Source organism: Rhinopithecus bieti, unplaced genomic scaffold, assembly GCF_001698545.2.
Source record: "Rhinopithecus bieti isolate Rb0 unplaced genomic scaffold, ASM169854v2 scaffold_15436, whole genome shotgun sequence".
Classification (NCBI taxonomy): Eukaryota; Metazoa; Chordata; class Mammalia; order Primates; family Cercopithecidae; genus Rhinopithecus; species Rhinopithecus bieti.
The window spans coordinates 112,161-128,743 of record NW_016808313.1 but is presented as its reverse complement, the minus strand read 5'-3'; the positions used below and the strand labels follow the sequence as shown (position 1 = coordinate 128,743).

The following is a 16,583-nucleotide window of genomic DNA, read 5'->3' as shown; positions in this document are numbered from 1 at the left end:
AAAAAAAACAAAAAAAAAAAAAAAAAAACAAAACAAAAAAAAAACTCTTACAACTAAACAATAAGAAATAATAAAATAATAAAAAAAACTCTTACAACTAAATAATAAGACAAGAAACCAATTTGAAAATGAATAAAAGATTTGAAGAGATATTTAGACAGAGGAGATATATGAATGACAAATAATCCCATGAAATAATGCCAACATTATTGATTATTAAGGAAATGTAAATTAAAACCAGAAGATACCACCGTACACCCATTAGAATCAGAAAGCAGACAATAATAAGAGTTGGTGAGGATGTAGAGAAGTTGGAAACTGTATGCATTATGGTGAGAATACAAAATACTATGGCCACTTTGGGAAACAATTTGGCTGTTTCTGAAATATAAATTTACCATACAACCTAGTGAGTTCACCCCTAGCTATTTATCCAAGAGAAATGACAGCATATGTCCACACAAAAACTTGTACACAATGTTCATAGCAGCGTTATTTACAATAGCGAAAAAGTAGAAATAATCCAAATGCCCACCAACTGTCGAATAAATAACTAAAATGTGACATATCCACACAATGAACAATTCAGGGAAAAAAATACGATACATGCTACAACATGAATGGCCTCAGGAATATTAAAGAAGCCAGACACAAAATACTACATATTGTATGATTTTATTTATATGAAACATGCAATAACAACAGAACTATAGAAACAGAATGCAGATTCCTGGTTGCCTGGATCTGGGGCTGGAAGCAGGAACTAACTGCAAATAGGTAAAAGGGATTTCTGGGGGATGATGGAAATATTCTAAAACTGGATTGTGGTAATGGTTGTACAACTCTGCAAATTTATGAAACCTCATTGAATTGTTCCCTTAAAACAGATGAAGTTTATGGTATGCAAATTATACCTCAATAAATCTGTTTTTTAAAAGGTCTTAATGACTCCTTTGCAAAATATCAAAAACAAGGCAAAGGAGGCAGCCTGATAAATCTCCTTTCCAGCCTTTCTCCTTTGTGTCCTCTAGGACACCTGAGTTCCTATCTCTCCACACTAAGAACTGTCTCCCCCAGCAGCCTACAGCAGCTGTACTGGACTTCTCTGCCTAGAGACTTAGCAGCCCCAATTCAGGCTTCTGGCAGCAAAGCTCACCTTGCAGAAATACTATAAGAGTTATAAATACTTTAGGTCCTTAGAGAGCTCTGTCAGTTCTCTGCTATGGCACTAGTGACCTAGGGCAAGGAAACTTCTATTCCTAGGTATAGTGAGTGTCAGTGAGCAAGGCTGCAAGGCATTCTGGCATCATAACCTCTTTAATGGCATGGTTTGGCCCCTTAAGACATCCATGCTGTATTAAAAGCTAATTCCTACAAGCTAATTGCTGCCAACACCCCAGAAAAATAGACTGGATGCAGGTAATTCAAACCAAAGTCCATTTATCAGGCATAGGGGTTGGGGAACCTGACTTCAGAACAGGGAAAGGTTCTTAACCTCGGCTGCATAATTAAACTATCTGGTAAGCTTTTTTAAAAATACTATATCAGGTATAGTATTTTCTAGTAAGTCTTAATCACCGCAGAGATTTGGATTTAACTGGCCCATGTGGCTTAATATCTGTGTTGTTTTTAAGTTCCTCAGGCAATTCTCCTGCTCATCCAGGGCTGCAAATCACCAGCTTTAGGAGACGGGTTTCTTCCACCTATTCTCTACCAGTGACTCACTCAAAGCCTAAAATGCACTACTCCTTAAATAAGGACTTTCCTCCCCATCTAGTAAGAGCAACAGGATAAAGATGGCTGAATGTCAGACAACAGGATGTTGCCATTTGCAGTGTAGATGCTGCCAATTTATCTCCATTTATCCCAAATGACTTTATGTTGAGTATATTGATTTATACGTCCTTAATCCTGACACCTGAAAGAAGGGCTAATGCTAATAACATAACTGATAGTGGCGAGGCCAAAAGAAAAAAAAATTAGTCTTTATTTTCAGTACTCAAGGACTTTTCTCCACAACAGGGAGAAAGAATAAAATTAATTAGCATTCAGTACAGTAGTAACACATTAAATATTAAAGGAAATAAGCAAGCATGAACCTCAGACATCAGCAATCATGAGAATTTGGGACAGAGTTCTTGCTGGCTTGAGTGGACAGGAAAAACTTTGTGGAGGGGGCACAGTTCTATCTGGGCCTTGTAGGACCAATAGAATGTGAATTGGGAAAGTGAAGGAACAAAAAAAAATCAGCCAATAACAATCATTGCAATAGCCATTTACTATACTCCAGGTATTCTCTCATTTCAAGCATCCTTTTCTTTAAACCACATAACCACATTATGATCCTCATTTTACAGATTAGAAAATGGGGGATTAGAGAGCTTTAAAAAATTGCCATGGTGGCTCGTGCCTGTAATCCCAGCTACTTAGCAGGCTGAGGCAGGAGAATCTCTTGAACCAGGGAGTCAGAGGTTGTGATGAGCTGAGATTACGCCACTGCACTCCAGCCTGGGTGACAGAGAAAGACTGTCAAAAAAAAAAAAATTGCCCAAGTTCACTGTCAGCAAGCAGAATTCAAACCCATGGAGCCTGACTTCAGAATTCAGGTAGACAGGCGAAGGCAGAAAGACAGACAGGAATCTCCTGTTTGTGTGATGGTGTGCAAAGATTCCAGCCTGCTAAGAAGGTTGGGTTCTTGTCACTAAAAGCCCAGAAGAGAAGAGAAAACTGCCTAACTAGGACAAGGTCGGATCATCCATACAGCTCTACCCAGATATTAAGCCAACTGCAAAAAGGAGAGCTGAATCAAAAGTGAACCAAAAAGGGATTTCCTTTTTTAGAAACACAAGATGATAAAAGCATCAAATAGGTGAGCACGACTAGGAAAGCACAGGTCCGGAGGTTCCCAAGGGGTGAAGTTTCACCAGAGGCTGTGAAAACGCTGAGAGCTGAGACTGGAAAAGAGTCACCAGGCATGAGTGTATGTTCTACCCATCAAGGACTCTCCAGGATGGTGTGAAGGGCAGAAGAGCTAGAAAAGGCAGAGGCTGTGTGGAGGACATTCACAGGAAGTCCACAGGACAGCACAGAATATTGAGGCATGAATAGTAGTTGTGAGTGATTTCCTCAAGTCATTGGAACCAACTGACAGAAGCTTTGATTATTTTGACTTTTCCCAATACTGCAATCTGAGAACAAGCAAAACACCAAGAAAGAAATAAAGGCAAAAAGAAGGAAGGGAAAAAGAGAGGAAAGGAGGAAGGGAAGAAGAGAGAGAGCACAAGGCAGGAGAGAAGAAAGGGAGGGAGGGAGGGAGAACCAAATTCATATAAGAAATTCATTAAGAGCGATGTTAAGTGTGAACCATGTACCATCTGCAACAGTCACCCTAAGGTGCTTCATAACAAGACAGACCCTCTGAAGCAGGGCTTGGGAATCTGAACTGTTACCAGTCCCTCAGAGGATGCTTAGGCACTCTGAAGTCAGAGGCCCACTAGTCTGGACACTGCCTAAGGCCAGTCCATGTGCTCACACCCCTGCATTTGCTGCTACATCTCCAGCTATCAAACTTTACCTGACAATCTCACATTCAGAAGAGTGGTCCTGAAGTGAGACAAAGTCCCAAGTCATCAGATAAAGATGAACTTATGTTCATAATTTGTCGTGGGCTTTGGAGTGAGGCAGAATCCAATGGAAAGCCCAGTTCTCCTTCTTCCTAGCAGAGACTTTAGGGAAATTGCTTAAACCCACTGGACGTCAGGGTCCTCATCTGTAAAATCCTCACAGGATGGTTGGGCGGGTGATCAGGTAGGAACAATGGCTTTCTCTCAGCTGCCTTTTATTTGCTGACTTTTGAGAAGGGACATCTTACTCAGGCACAGTCACATGTGCCTGCAGCCCTAGCTACTTGGGAGGCCAAGGCAGGAGGATAGCTTGAGTCCACGAGTTCAAGGCTACAGTGTGCTATAACTGTGCCTATGAATAGCCACTGCTTAGGCAACATAGTGAAACCCCATCTCTAAAAGAAAAAAAAAAAAAAAAAAAAAAAGACCAGACATCTTAAAAAGATTCTTCAAATCCTAACCCTAGACACTAGACATTGAATGCCTCTCCTAGCCTCCACTAATGGACAAAAAATGCCCTTCAATGTTTCATCTATTTCATCTTACTCATTCCTCAGAACATTCTGCTGACATCAACAGCCTCCAGGCCTTTACACATGCATGTCTTTCTTTATGAAATACACACACACACACATGCACACACATCTCTACACCTTGCTTATTCTATAAATCCATATTCATCCTTCAACTTCTTGCTCAAGGATGACTTCTATTTTAAAATTTCCCAGACACCACAGCGTGCCCCAACTCACCCATTCTCACTGCAGTGACTGCTCCCGGAACCTGAGCAAACCACAAGTCTGATCCTGCCGCACTATGATGACTGATCTTCTGGTTTCTCCCCAACAACCATCGGTTCCCCAAAAGGCAATAATAACCCTAGCACTTACTATCATGCCTAATGTCTAACAAATACACACAATTTGTTGAGTTAATATATTCCACATGTAGCTTCTTCTCTGAGAAAACATCAAATGGCAGATGACACTGATGCAGCAGGCGGGCCCTGGGATGGGGAACCACGGTGGCTTCCCTGCAGGTTTCGGCAGTGGCATTCGGGGTGGGGTCGCTGCCCTGGACCAGGCTGGGCCGAGGCCACGGAGCTGGCAGAGGCAAGGCCGAGGATAAGGTGTGGATGCCTATCACCAAACTGGGCTGCCTGGTCAAGGACATGAAGATCAAGTCCCTGGAGGAAATCTATCTCTTCTCCTTGCCCATCAAGGAATCTGAGATCATTGAGTTTTTCCTGCGGGACCTCTCTCAAGCAGGAGGTTTTGAAGATTATGCCGGTGCAGAAGCAGACCCGCTCTGGCCCAGCGCACCAGGTTCAAGGAGTTTGTTGCCATCGCTGACTACAATGGTCATGTCGGGCTGGGTGTTAAGTGCTCCAAGGAGGTGGCCACTGCCATCCACAGGGTCATCATCCTGGCCAAGCTCTCCATTGTTCCCGTGCGCAGAGGCTACTGGGAGAACAAGATCGGCAAGCCCTATACCGTCCCTTGCAAGGCGACAATCCGCTGTGGCTCTGTGTTGGTGTGCCTCATGGGCGAACCCAGGGGCACTGGTACCGTCTCGGCGCCTATGCCCAAGAAGCTGCTCATGATGGCTGGTATCGATGACTGCTACACCTCAGCCAGGGGCTGCACTGCCACCCTGAGCAACTTCGCCAAGGCCACCTTTGATGCCTTCTCTAAGACCTACAGCTGCCTGACCGCTGACCTCTGGAAGGCGACGGTACTCACCAAGTCTCCCTAGCAAGAATTCCCTGACCACCTCACCAAGACCCACACCAGAGTCTCTGTGCAGAGGACCCAGGCTCCAGCTGTGGCTACAACATAGGGTTTTTATACAATAAAAAGAAAGTGAATTAAACCTGTAAAATATATATGTGTGTGTGTGTGTGTGTACTCCACCTATAAAATATAAAATTATGACACTGATTTTTAAAGTGTTATATAACTTACTCATACGGTTGTTTTCAAAAGCCAGTTTAAGCCAGAGGGGAAAACAAAATAATCACACTAGTTTGGTCTTCTTTTTTAATCTGAATCAGAATTACTTGGCTTTATCCCCTACCTAATTCATTCGATTTGGCTCTGGATTGTAGAATCCGCCTCATAAGTGGAAGATTTGCCACCATCAAGAATATTAAGAAGACTCCCTCTGACTTCAGAGGCAATTCAAGTCAGTGCAATGAACACTAAGCTAAGTACTGAAATTCTACAAAAGAATCCTTCCAAAACACAGCCTCTCTGATGGAACCAGAGCTCTCCTCCAAAGGTGCTAACTTCTTGTTTGGCTGACAGGCTCTGCGCCAGACCGTCTCTTGGTGTGTGTGTTTTTATCATAATTCTAACACAAAGAGTAAGAGCCCCATTTCTAACCACAGGTGCTACCCAAGCTTACCTCGCTGCCCCAAGCCAGAAGTTCCCCCTTTATGGATCACTGGCCATGCCCTTCCCCATGCCTGAGTTTACCTTTACATTCAAGCCATCAATGTTCATTTCTCAAAATTCTACTCAATTAATAGCTACCATTTACTGAGTGGCTCTATGTGCCAGATACCCTATTAGAGGTTTTACAGACACTCTAGAATCTTAAATTCCAAAAAACCTATGATCAAGTATTATAAGTATCCTCATACACAAGTAACTGAGCAAGTGATGGAACCAGGTGTGACTCCAAAGCTCATGTTAATTGTGGAGGTATACATCTTCCACTGGCTCATTAAATATTCACTTAATACTCTATGGACATAGTGTTATTATCTCATTTTACAGATGAGGAAACCAAAGTATAGCAAGGTCATAAGGCTTCTCAGACTAGTTCCAAATTATTTAAGCCCCTCCAGTTACTCATATCTCTTTAGGTCTGTACTGGCAACTGTCTTGCCAACATAGACAAAATTGCAGTCAACCAGGAAGAGGCCAGGCTGAGAGGTGAAGACAGATGGACCCTCGAGACACAATCAAGCCTTACTGATATATCTATAGTCTTCTCAGTCACATGAGGAATTAAATTGCCATTTTTACTTTAGTTTGACTTGGCTATAGTCTGAGTGTTTATGTTGAAATCCTAATCTTTACGGTGATGGTATTAGGAGGTAAGACCTTTGGAGAGGTGAATAGGTCATGGAATGGAGCCCTCATTAATAGGATTAGTGCCTTTTTAAAAGAGGTCTGATCTGCCATGTGAAGACACAACAAATAGGTGCCATCTGTGAACCACGAAACAAGCCCTTACTGGACACCAATCTGCCATCACCTTGATCTTGGACTTCCCAGCTTCCATAACAGGGAGAGATAAATTTCTGTTGTTTATAAGCCACCTGGTCTATGGTATTTTATTATAGCAGTTTCGATTAAAATAACTTCACTTTTAACTGTTGCTTACAACCTAAAGAGGCCTATTTAAGACAAAAATGAACACCTGCAAGGTGAAACAATAAAATAATGTGGATGACTTTTTAAAAACTCACATACCAAGGTTTGTTCATCCAAATGACAGCAGTTCCTTTTGAAGTAGCTATCTTAAGGAAAATGAAGTTGCAAGTAAGTAGGCAACCAGAGGAAATGCTATGAAAAAATGCCCCCAAGTTGTGGTATTGATCAAGCACTGGCCAGTATTTTGGAATGAATAATGTACTTGATTTTGCAAAACCTAGTTACTTCGTGTTGTCATAGGGAGTAGCTCAAGGGACAGAAAGAAAAGTACTTGCTTCCACTCCTATTCAAACTACAGGCTCTTGATCTGTCAGTCCATTCTGAACATTGGTATAAAATTAATGAATAATCAGCTTCTTTTCCCTGAACTACTAGCCTGAAGCTTGCAGATAAAGTATCAAATCTCAACAAAATCAAACATAAAGTCCCCAGATGTTCAGATAAGTCATATGCCAGGATCTACCTTTGGCTCCAGATTCTCCTGTTCCCAACTTTGACTCATTTGAGACTCAGTGGCTTCTCTCCTGGGACAAGATCAACGGTTCAGCCAAGGCAGCACATTTCTATACCCAGTTCATGACCCATGGCCACCGCTGCTGTCCAGACTATTATACAGTGGAATCAAGTCACAAGACCATGCTTACCACAAGCTTTGAAATAGGAGAATATGAGGGAAAAAAAAAACAAACCCCTCCCTTTAGAGCTGTGCTGTTTCTCTTCCTACGAATAAAAGGATATTCGTGGTCATTACCCAATTACAGAAGGATCAGATTAGCACCAAGAAGAATTTCCTAAGTATAAGAAGAAAAGAACTTGTGAAGTGATGAGTCTCACAATGCAAACCTAAGACTTTAACTCAGGCCTGAGTGTGGCCTCCAACAACAGAGCTGAGCAAGAAGAGAGAAACTTCTTTGCTTATTCCTCAGAGGTCTCTCTGGCATTGTTGAGTTTGTGTTCAATACATTGTTGACCTCTCTTTCCCTGCCTAAGTGCATGTGAGAAAGTGAAAACTTGGATTAACATATTACATGTTAATGAGCCCATGTAACACACATAGAGCTGGACCAGTTGCAGAGAAGCATTAAATCTAAAGAAAGAACAAGTTAGCCTTCAAAGAGATCTGAAAAGCAACTGAAATTGCCACTGCAATTTCTTTAAAAGGCACCAAGGGAGCATTCCTTTCATAATAAAAATAAAACTTCTCAAGACCCTCTTTCTCCATCCTCTTCCTACTCTCTCGTGAGAACAGACGTGCTACCAACTTCATGTCTCACACTCCCCCAAACACCCAAAAACTAGCTCTCAAATCTCAGTCTTCATTTGCTGTCATCCCCTTCCTGTTTCCCTTTCTGGAATATTCTTCTCTCCCTCCAGTACCTCTCTGCCCTAACCAATGTAGCTCAATCCTTCAATTCTCCCTTCTCATTATCAGATACCACATAACAAAAGCAGCTGCCCATCCAAGAAACCTACTTTCTTTTAGAAGGCAGGAGGAATGGAAAGATTCTGAATGTGCATATGTTAATTTTTTTGTCTTTGTCACATTTGCTCACCAAGATAAGGACTTAAATATATGGAAAGAGGCTGAGATCTGAAGTCAGATGACCTGGATTGTCTCAGTCACTGCGTGTGACTTTGAGGCAATTAAGCTAAGCTTTCTAGCCTCTGTTCCTTTATGTGTAAGACAAGGTCACAGTATTGCCTTATTTACAAGGGTATGGTGATGATTAAATGAAAAAACATATTTTGCCATAAGAATAACAAACCACAAAGTGCTTTATGTACATGATTTCCAATCTCACTGGCTTTAATTCTTTACATTGCTTAGAATATTATATATACATCATTCAATGTCATTATAGAAAGTTTAATCAGCTACTTGGAGATACAGTTTGTTAAGTTTGTCACTCTTCACAATCTTGACTAAAGTCTTAAAGGTTGGTTACCTTTGCTTGTGCAGTGAGTCACCTGATTCTACCAACCCATTTTGGCATACTCCATAAATTGGAATCCAGAGTCTTTAGACAATCAATTATAAATTTAAATTCCTAATTCTCAACTCCAGACTTTATATAAAATGTCTAAACTCCAGGCGCCATGTAAAATTTGTAAAATTTCTGACCATAGCACAAAAGGTGTTTCTGACTTGAGCCCCCCTTTTAAAAAGAGAGTCCTATCTAATTTCTTATTCTATAAATCAAGACCCCTGTCACCTTCAAGTTTCTAATGAACGGCAGGTAAAGGCATCAGACACAGGTTAAAAGAGGACAGGAAATAAATGGGGCCAAATTAGAAGGGAAAAGCATGTGGAACTCAAAACCAAAGAAACAAAGAATTAAGGAAAAGCACTAGAGTGCTTACACAAAAATACCAAAACCATTCCTTCTGAAATAGAATATGAAAAAATTGTGAGCACATGTGAATTTACTGATTTGCAGTGAAAATGATTCCAAATCAATCCCTTTAGATTCCATGTAGGAAGGTGCAATTGTGAATAAGTCGAGATTGGGTAAAAGCGGGTATAAGGAGAGCGAGGATGAAAGCACAAAGTGATATTCAAGCTAACAGAGGGTGGTACCCATAGCTAGGACCTTCTTAATCTTTGAGCTTCTCATTTGGGATAGGGGTAGCTATGGCCCAGTCATGGAAAAAAATAAGACAGCCCCTGCAGCACCTGCTCAAGAAATGCAGCAGATGGCAGATATCTTTTCCTCCCCTCCCCTAGAATGGGCTGTGCTTCGCCTTTTGATGAAGATGTGGCATTTACCTTGGTTCACAACTGCCTATTGGCTAACCCATCAGTGAGTAGAGGGAAAAAGATAGACAAGAAAGGCTGGGTATAAGCATCTGGGAAGGACATGCTATCTTCATTAAAGAAGATGAAGAGAAATTAAATTTGTTGTTGATTATCTGTCTGGCATAGAAACTAGCAAACAGAGCAATTCAATGGTCTGTTTTTAGCCCAAAGGATCAATTTAGCTCTGCCCAAGTAGGTAAGAGGCTAAGAACGCCAACTGTCCGTGTGCTCAAATTATAAAATTTAAATTTGACATTGAAACCTAAATAAATGCAATGCCATAAGACATTTTCCATTGATGTTTCCCTTGAGTTCCACTGCATTTTGCTTGACAAGCAGCTCATCCACATGTGGCTAGAGAAGAAAATACCTCAAAGGCCAGAGAAGGCCAAAGAGACCCATGCAGGATAGAAGGCTCAACCATGGAAACTCCATACTCCAGATTGAATTTCACAAGCAGGACAGACAGGCACCACCAAACTGGGTCCAGTGTCCTGGCTATGGCTTCTAATTCCCTAATCTGGTTCTATCTGTGAGTCAAGGGAAAATCTAGAAATAGTATACAGTCACCAAACATGAAGACATTTCCAGGAGATCCAGGATTCCATTCCAAAGAAAAGCACTTTTTCCTTTCACCTTGCTATCTACCCACCTTCAAAGGCACATTCTAAACATTGCCTCTGCAGTGGGTGGCAACATTAATTTCAAAAATAACCAAACTGGATGTTGCAATACTCCAGAGAACTGCAGATTTTTCCCCAAATAAGAAAATGTAGCTCCTTAGCGCATATCTGAGGAACCAAATATCTGCTTAAACCTTTCTGTCACAGACAATGACACTACCCAAAATGAACTTTTCTTAAACATTAACTATAGGTCTTTACCATCTTGCTGAGATGTCAGGGCACTAGAAAGTCTCTGTCTAAAGAGAAAATTAAGAAAGAAATAGCCCACTGTCACAGCCTGACAGTGACACCAACCATCCATTGAAATGGTCTCTTTGCCAGATCTGTCCATTCATTCAATAAATAAATATTTGATAAAAACACCTACATATAGAACACCCATGTGGCAAGCAAAGCGAGGAATAAAAAAGTAGCTTAAAAATAGACCTTGCCTTCAAAAACTAAGACATATATAACCCTCCCCAACCCCCCAAAAAACAAGGTAGAAAGCATTAATTGCCCTAAGAGGGGTATAAAGTGCCACACTCATGAGAGTTCAGAGAGGCTGAAATTATTTCTGATGGAAAGAGTCTAGAAAAATTTCACAGAGGAAAATAGTATTTGAGATGACCTTTGAAGGGTAGGCAGGATTTGAACCTGAAAGATGAAAGCAAAGTGCATCCAGGTGGAAAGGATGTTCTAAGCAATGAATCTAAGGAAGCAAACACAGGAAACAACACATTTGTTTCAGTCTGGCTGGAGAATAGGCTGCAAGGCATATAATTTGGGGAGGGGGGTAGAAAAATAAGTGAGAGCCATTTTATAGATGGCTTTCAATAGGAATTTGGAATTTACACCATAAACAAGAGCCACTGAAGGTTTCTGAGCTGGGGAGTGGCGTGGCAAGGATGAGGCTTCAGAAGGATTAATTGGGCAAGGCAGATTAGAGGAAAATGTGAGCAGAGGCAAGAAGACTAATCAGGATAGAAATACAATGGTGTGGGTATAAAGCAAAGAACTGTGGTGTCAGAAAAGGCATGGAGAGGAGGAGGTAGATGAGAGAAACATTGTCAGGTTAGGGTCAACATGATTTGCTCATTGGTGCTCATGTGGAAGAAGGACATGAAAGATCATCCTGATGGGTATATTCTGGATGTCTGAAAAGATAATAATATTATCAACATAATCGCTTCTCGGCCTTTTGGCTAAGATCAAGTGATAATAATATTATCAACAGAAAAGGAACTCAGAAAGTGAAGATGCCTGTAGAAATCCCAAATGCTTCTGTTTGGTCATCCACTGGAAATGTGGGCCTGGTGCCAGGAAGTCACAGAAGTATCTTTGGAAGAGCAAAGATACTGTTCAGTCCCAGTTACTTTATCTCTGTGATATTTGCCATTGTTGACCCTCTCCTCCTCGAAATTTTCCTCTTGGGTTTCTAAACAGTATCCATTCCTCATTTTCCTCTTCCCTCTATGGCAACTCTTTCCGTCTGCATGAGCTCTTCTTCTCCTATTTGTCCCACAAATGGTTGTATTCTCCAGAGCTGCAGCCTCAGTCATTTACTATTCTCATTATACATCCTGTCCCTGAAGTCTCATCTATACCTGTTGCTGCAGTTACCACTTCTATGTGGATGGCTCCTGGAGAAAGCAATGGCTAAGAATGCAGATGCTAGTATCAGCCTTGGTTCACATTCCAGCTCTATCTCTGGCTGGCCATGTGACTTTGGACAAGTCATGTACCTTGATCTTCCTCATCTGTAAAATGTGGTTGTGGAATTGTTAAGAGGATTTAACATGAGGATTAAGACGAAATCTGGTACGCTGGAAGTCCTCAGTAAATGGTAATTATTATTGAATAAAATCTGTAACTGGAAATCTAGATCTCTCTCTCTCGATAGCCAGTTCTATAGAGTCAGTTGTCACCTGGGCAGGATCTCTCAAAGTCCTGAAGTAAACTCATTGTCTTTCTCACCTCCCACAACCCTGCCCCTCTGTATTCCCAACATTCATTCTATCATCCAAATTAGAAGCCTGGGAATCATCCCACATTTGTCCCACTCCTTTACCCCCACATCCATCTGTCATCAAATCCTATAAGACACAATGCCAAACTACTAAACATGGCATGAAAGTCTCATCATTATCTCACTCCTGCTTTTTGTCCAAACTCATTTCCCACTACTCTCCCATTCCCCAATGCACTCATACCCTGTGGCTCTGCTTCATATCAACGTACTTGCCGTTCCTTACAAATATCGAGCCACCTAATATGAAGGTCTTTGCACATTTCTTTCGAATAGCCGTCTTCCAACTTCCCATACCCAATTCAGATAATTATAATCTGTCTTTAAAGACAGCTTGTGTCACCTCCCTGTCAAGGCTTTCTTGACTACCAGTGGGCAGGTAGGTGGCCTCTCTATTTCTATAACAAAGTGTATTTCCCTATCGTGGTACTTACCACATTAGAATTATTGATTTGCTTGTTTCTCTTCTCCAGTAAATTATAAGGACTTACAAGTAAGGACTGTGCTTCATTCATTGTTCAACTCTCCTTCCTCTGCCCTCCCTGTAGCACAATACATAGCACATGGAAGGTACTTAATTTTTTTTCTTTTTTTTTGAGACAGAGTTTCGCTTTTGTTGCCCAGGCTGGAGTACGGTCACGTGATCTCAGCTCACCACAACCTCCGCCTCCCAGGTTGAAGCGATTCTTCTGCCTCAGCCTCCTGAGTAGCTGGGATTACAGGCACGCGCTACCAGGCCTGGCTAATTTTTTTTTTGTATTTTTAGTGGAGATGGGTTTCTCCATGTTGGCCAGGCTGGTCTCAAACTCCCAACCTCAGGTGATCCGCCCGCCTCAGCCTCCCAAAGTGCTGGGATTATAGGCGTGAGCCACCACGCCCAGCACTTTTTTTTTTTTTTTCTTTTTTTTTTTTTGAGACAAGTTCTTGCTCTGTCACCCAGGCTGGAGTGCAGTGGTGTGATCACAGCTCACTGCAGCCTTGACTTCTTGGGCTCAAGTGATCCTCCCACCTCAACTTCCCAAATTACTGGAATTATAGGCTTGAGCCACCTCACATGGCTAGGTTTTTTGTTTGTTTGTTTCTGATTTTTGAGACAGGGTCTCCCTCTGTGACCCAGGCTGGAGTGCAGTGGTGCAATCTCAGCTCACTGCAGCCTTGACCTTCCAGGCTCAAGCAGTCCTCCCACCTCAGCCTCCGTAGTAGCTAGTACTACAGGTTCTCACCACCATGCCCGGCTAATTTTATATTTTCTAGAGACACGGTCTCACTGTGTTGCCCGGGCTGGTCTTGAATTCCTAGACTCAAACAATCGTCCTGCCTTAGCCTCCCAAAGTGCTGGGATTACAGATGTGAGCCACTGTGCCTGGCCAATTTTTTTTTTTTTTTTTTTTTTTTTTTTTTTGGTATTTTTAGTAGAGACAGGGTTTCTCCATGTTGGCCAGGCTGGTCTCGAACTCCTGACCTCAGGTGATTCACCCACGTCGGCCTCCCAAAGTGCTAGGATTACAAGTGTGAGCCACGGCATCCAGCCCAATTTTTTTAATATATAAATAAACGACTGAATACAGACAAACCAAGATAATCCTAGTGGTTTCCTGCTCTCTTTTTTGTTAGCATGATTAGTCATAGAATTCATGTAGCTTGACTTCAGAAGTTTTTCTGGTTTAGTCCATCCTCTGGAATAATAACTAATAGTTTCTATCCTATTTTCTAAGATGCATGTCGTTTAAAGCTAATGGGATATTTGAACACAATTCCTGCTGGGGTGTTAAATAAAATAAACCAAAGCTTTGTTTTATTTTGTCTTTGGTGTCTTTCCTGCATTCTCCAAATGTTCTCTAGTTAATCACTTGATCCACACCAAATAAGTCAAATGAACTCACCTGATGAAATGCAAAGGAAAGTCTGTAAGAACTTTAAGTTTGCAAATATAATTAGACTCTCTTTAATTCAAATAGTTGAATAATGCGATTCCCTAAGGTTGTCATTCAGAATACCAACTCTCATTGTACTGAGGGGAGAGAAGATGCATAGAAACTCCAGGTGACAAAATATTTAAAAACACAGAACTTTTTTTTTCAAATGTATCCAATTTAAAGATGACACATCTTACTAGGGGGGATGAGAGCAACAAAACCACTCCCGGTTATTACAGTGAACCTGCCAGAAGACCAGTCTTTGATGCCTATCAGCAGTCTCTGTCTATAGAAACTGTTCCAGCTTTCATCCAGCCTTCTGGGTCCACTTCTCCACTCTCATTCCTCACATCTTGACCCCTGGGGATCTCCTACTGGAAAGTGTTCTTTCCTGCCATCACCCTCCTAGGCCCCTACCAGGGACCCAGCCCCAGTGGGGCCTAATAGGCACCTTGACATGGTAGTCTGGTGCCCTAGACTTTTTCTCTTTTAATTGAGGCAGAGTCTCACTATGTTGCCCAGGTTGGTCTCCAATTCCTGTGCTCAAGCATTCTTCCTGCCTCAGCCTCCTGAGTAGCTGGGATTACAAGCCACGTACCACCGCGCCCAGCCAGTTACCCTAGACTTTTGAGGAAAAGAAAAGTTTTCCAGGTTAAGAAAATGAACCATAGATAATTACAACTGTAGCACCAAAAAGGAAACTGGCTGACAGACCAGCGGCTCAGAGATCAGTAACTTAGACAATGCTGCCACCTATCGATCAAAAATAGAAATACTGCTGGTCTTTTCACCAAATTTAGAGCGACTTAACGGAATATTTCATATGGATTTGGAATAGGTGGTCACTGAATTGTTATTACCATCATTACCGGTGCTTCAAAAATAAGTTTTTTATAGTCATAACACAGTCACAACTAAATCCTATGAGCAGAGGCTGCGGCAGAAACAGGATGTAGAGTAGGAAGGTAGAGTAGAGAATGTGAAGAAGTACTCTAGTACTTTTCCTTAATTCTGGGAATGTGGAGTAGGAAATCAGCTCAAATCCTGAAAGAGGGAATAGAGGAAGTAAAGGCTGAGAAAAGCGCCCTTATTAGAAAAACAGATGGAGTAAGAGGAAGATAACAGCACCAGGAGACTGAGCATCTCCCATACACCACACACTGACTCAATGAGGTACATGCACATAAGGAATCTAATTTAATCCCCACTAAAACTCTGCAAGAGTGGCATTTTTATCTCCATTATTGGGCCCCTATTATTAGAGTGTAGCCAAAAAGGCTGCAGATTTGCATAAGCTCACAGCTCAGACCCAGCAGGGCTGGTTTGAACTCAGGTCTATCTGCCCTGTCACAAAAGTCCATTCTCATTCTAACAGGCCAAAACCACCTATTCTCACTTTTCAAATTTTTTAAGGCAAATATTGAGTACATAAGATTGTTCTGATTACAATCTCCTGCTGGGGTGTTAAATAAAGGAAACCAAAGCTTTAGGGGATGCCTGTGCTGGGAGATGTGGTACCATGGATTCTCTTGATCCAGTAGGGGCTTTTTTTTTTCCTTTCTCCTTCCTGTCCCATTTTCCTCTCCCCTCTAAAATCCTCTGCCTAACTATAGATACAGTGCAGTAGCAGTTCAACAGCCACTATCTACATGTGGCCATTGGTACTTGAAATTAGGCTAGTCTAAACTGATATGCACTGTACATGTAAAATGCACACTGGATTGCTGGGACTTCATATAAAAATTTTAAAATCCCATTAATTATTTTTATATTGATTACACAGTGACATGACACTATTTTGGCTATATCCAATTAAATAAAGTATGTCATTAAAATTAATTTCATCTGTTTTTATTTTTAACGGGACTACTAGAAAATTTTAAATTACATGTCTGGATGGCACTGTATTTCAACTGGATAGCGCTGGTTTAAAGACATGCAAACATGATTTTGTAAAGAAAGGCATTTCATACATTAATTAGTATAAGATCACAGGCATGAAACCAAAATCTATTTCCTGCTCAGTTGATAGGCAGAAAACTGCCATCTGAGGTTCAATTAAGACAACTATAATTATTAACCAGGAGCTTCTCATCATGAGCAAACTAAT

General features: G+C 41.4%; 1 pseudogene; it reads left to right on the top strand.

The window, feature by feature from the left end:
- Nucleotides 1-4,597: 4,597 nt before the first annotated feature.
- On the top strand, nt 4,598-5,462 carry LOC108538381 (40S ribosomal protein S2 pseudogene; annotated as a pseudogene).
- Nucleotides 5,463-16,583: the final 11,121 nt, after the last annotated feature.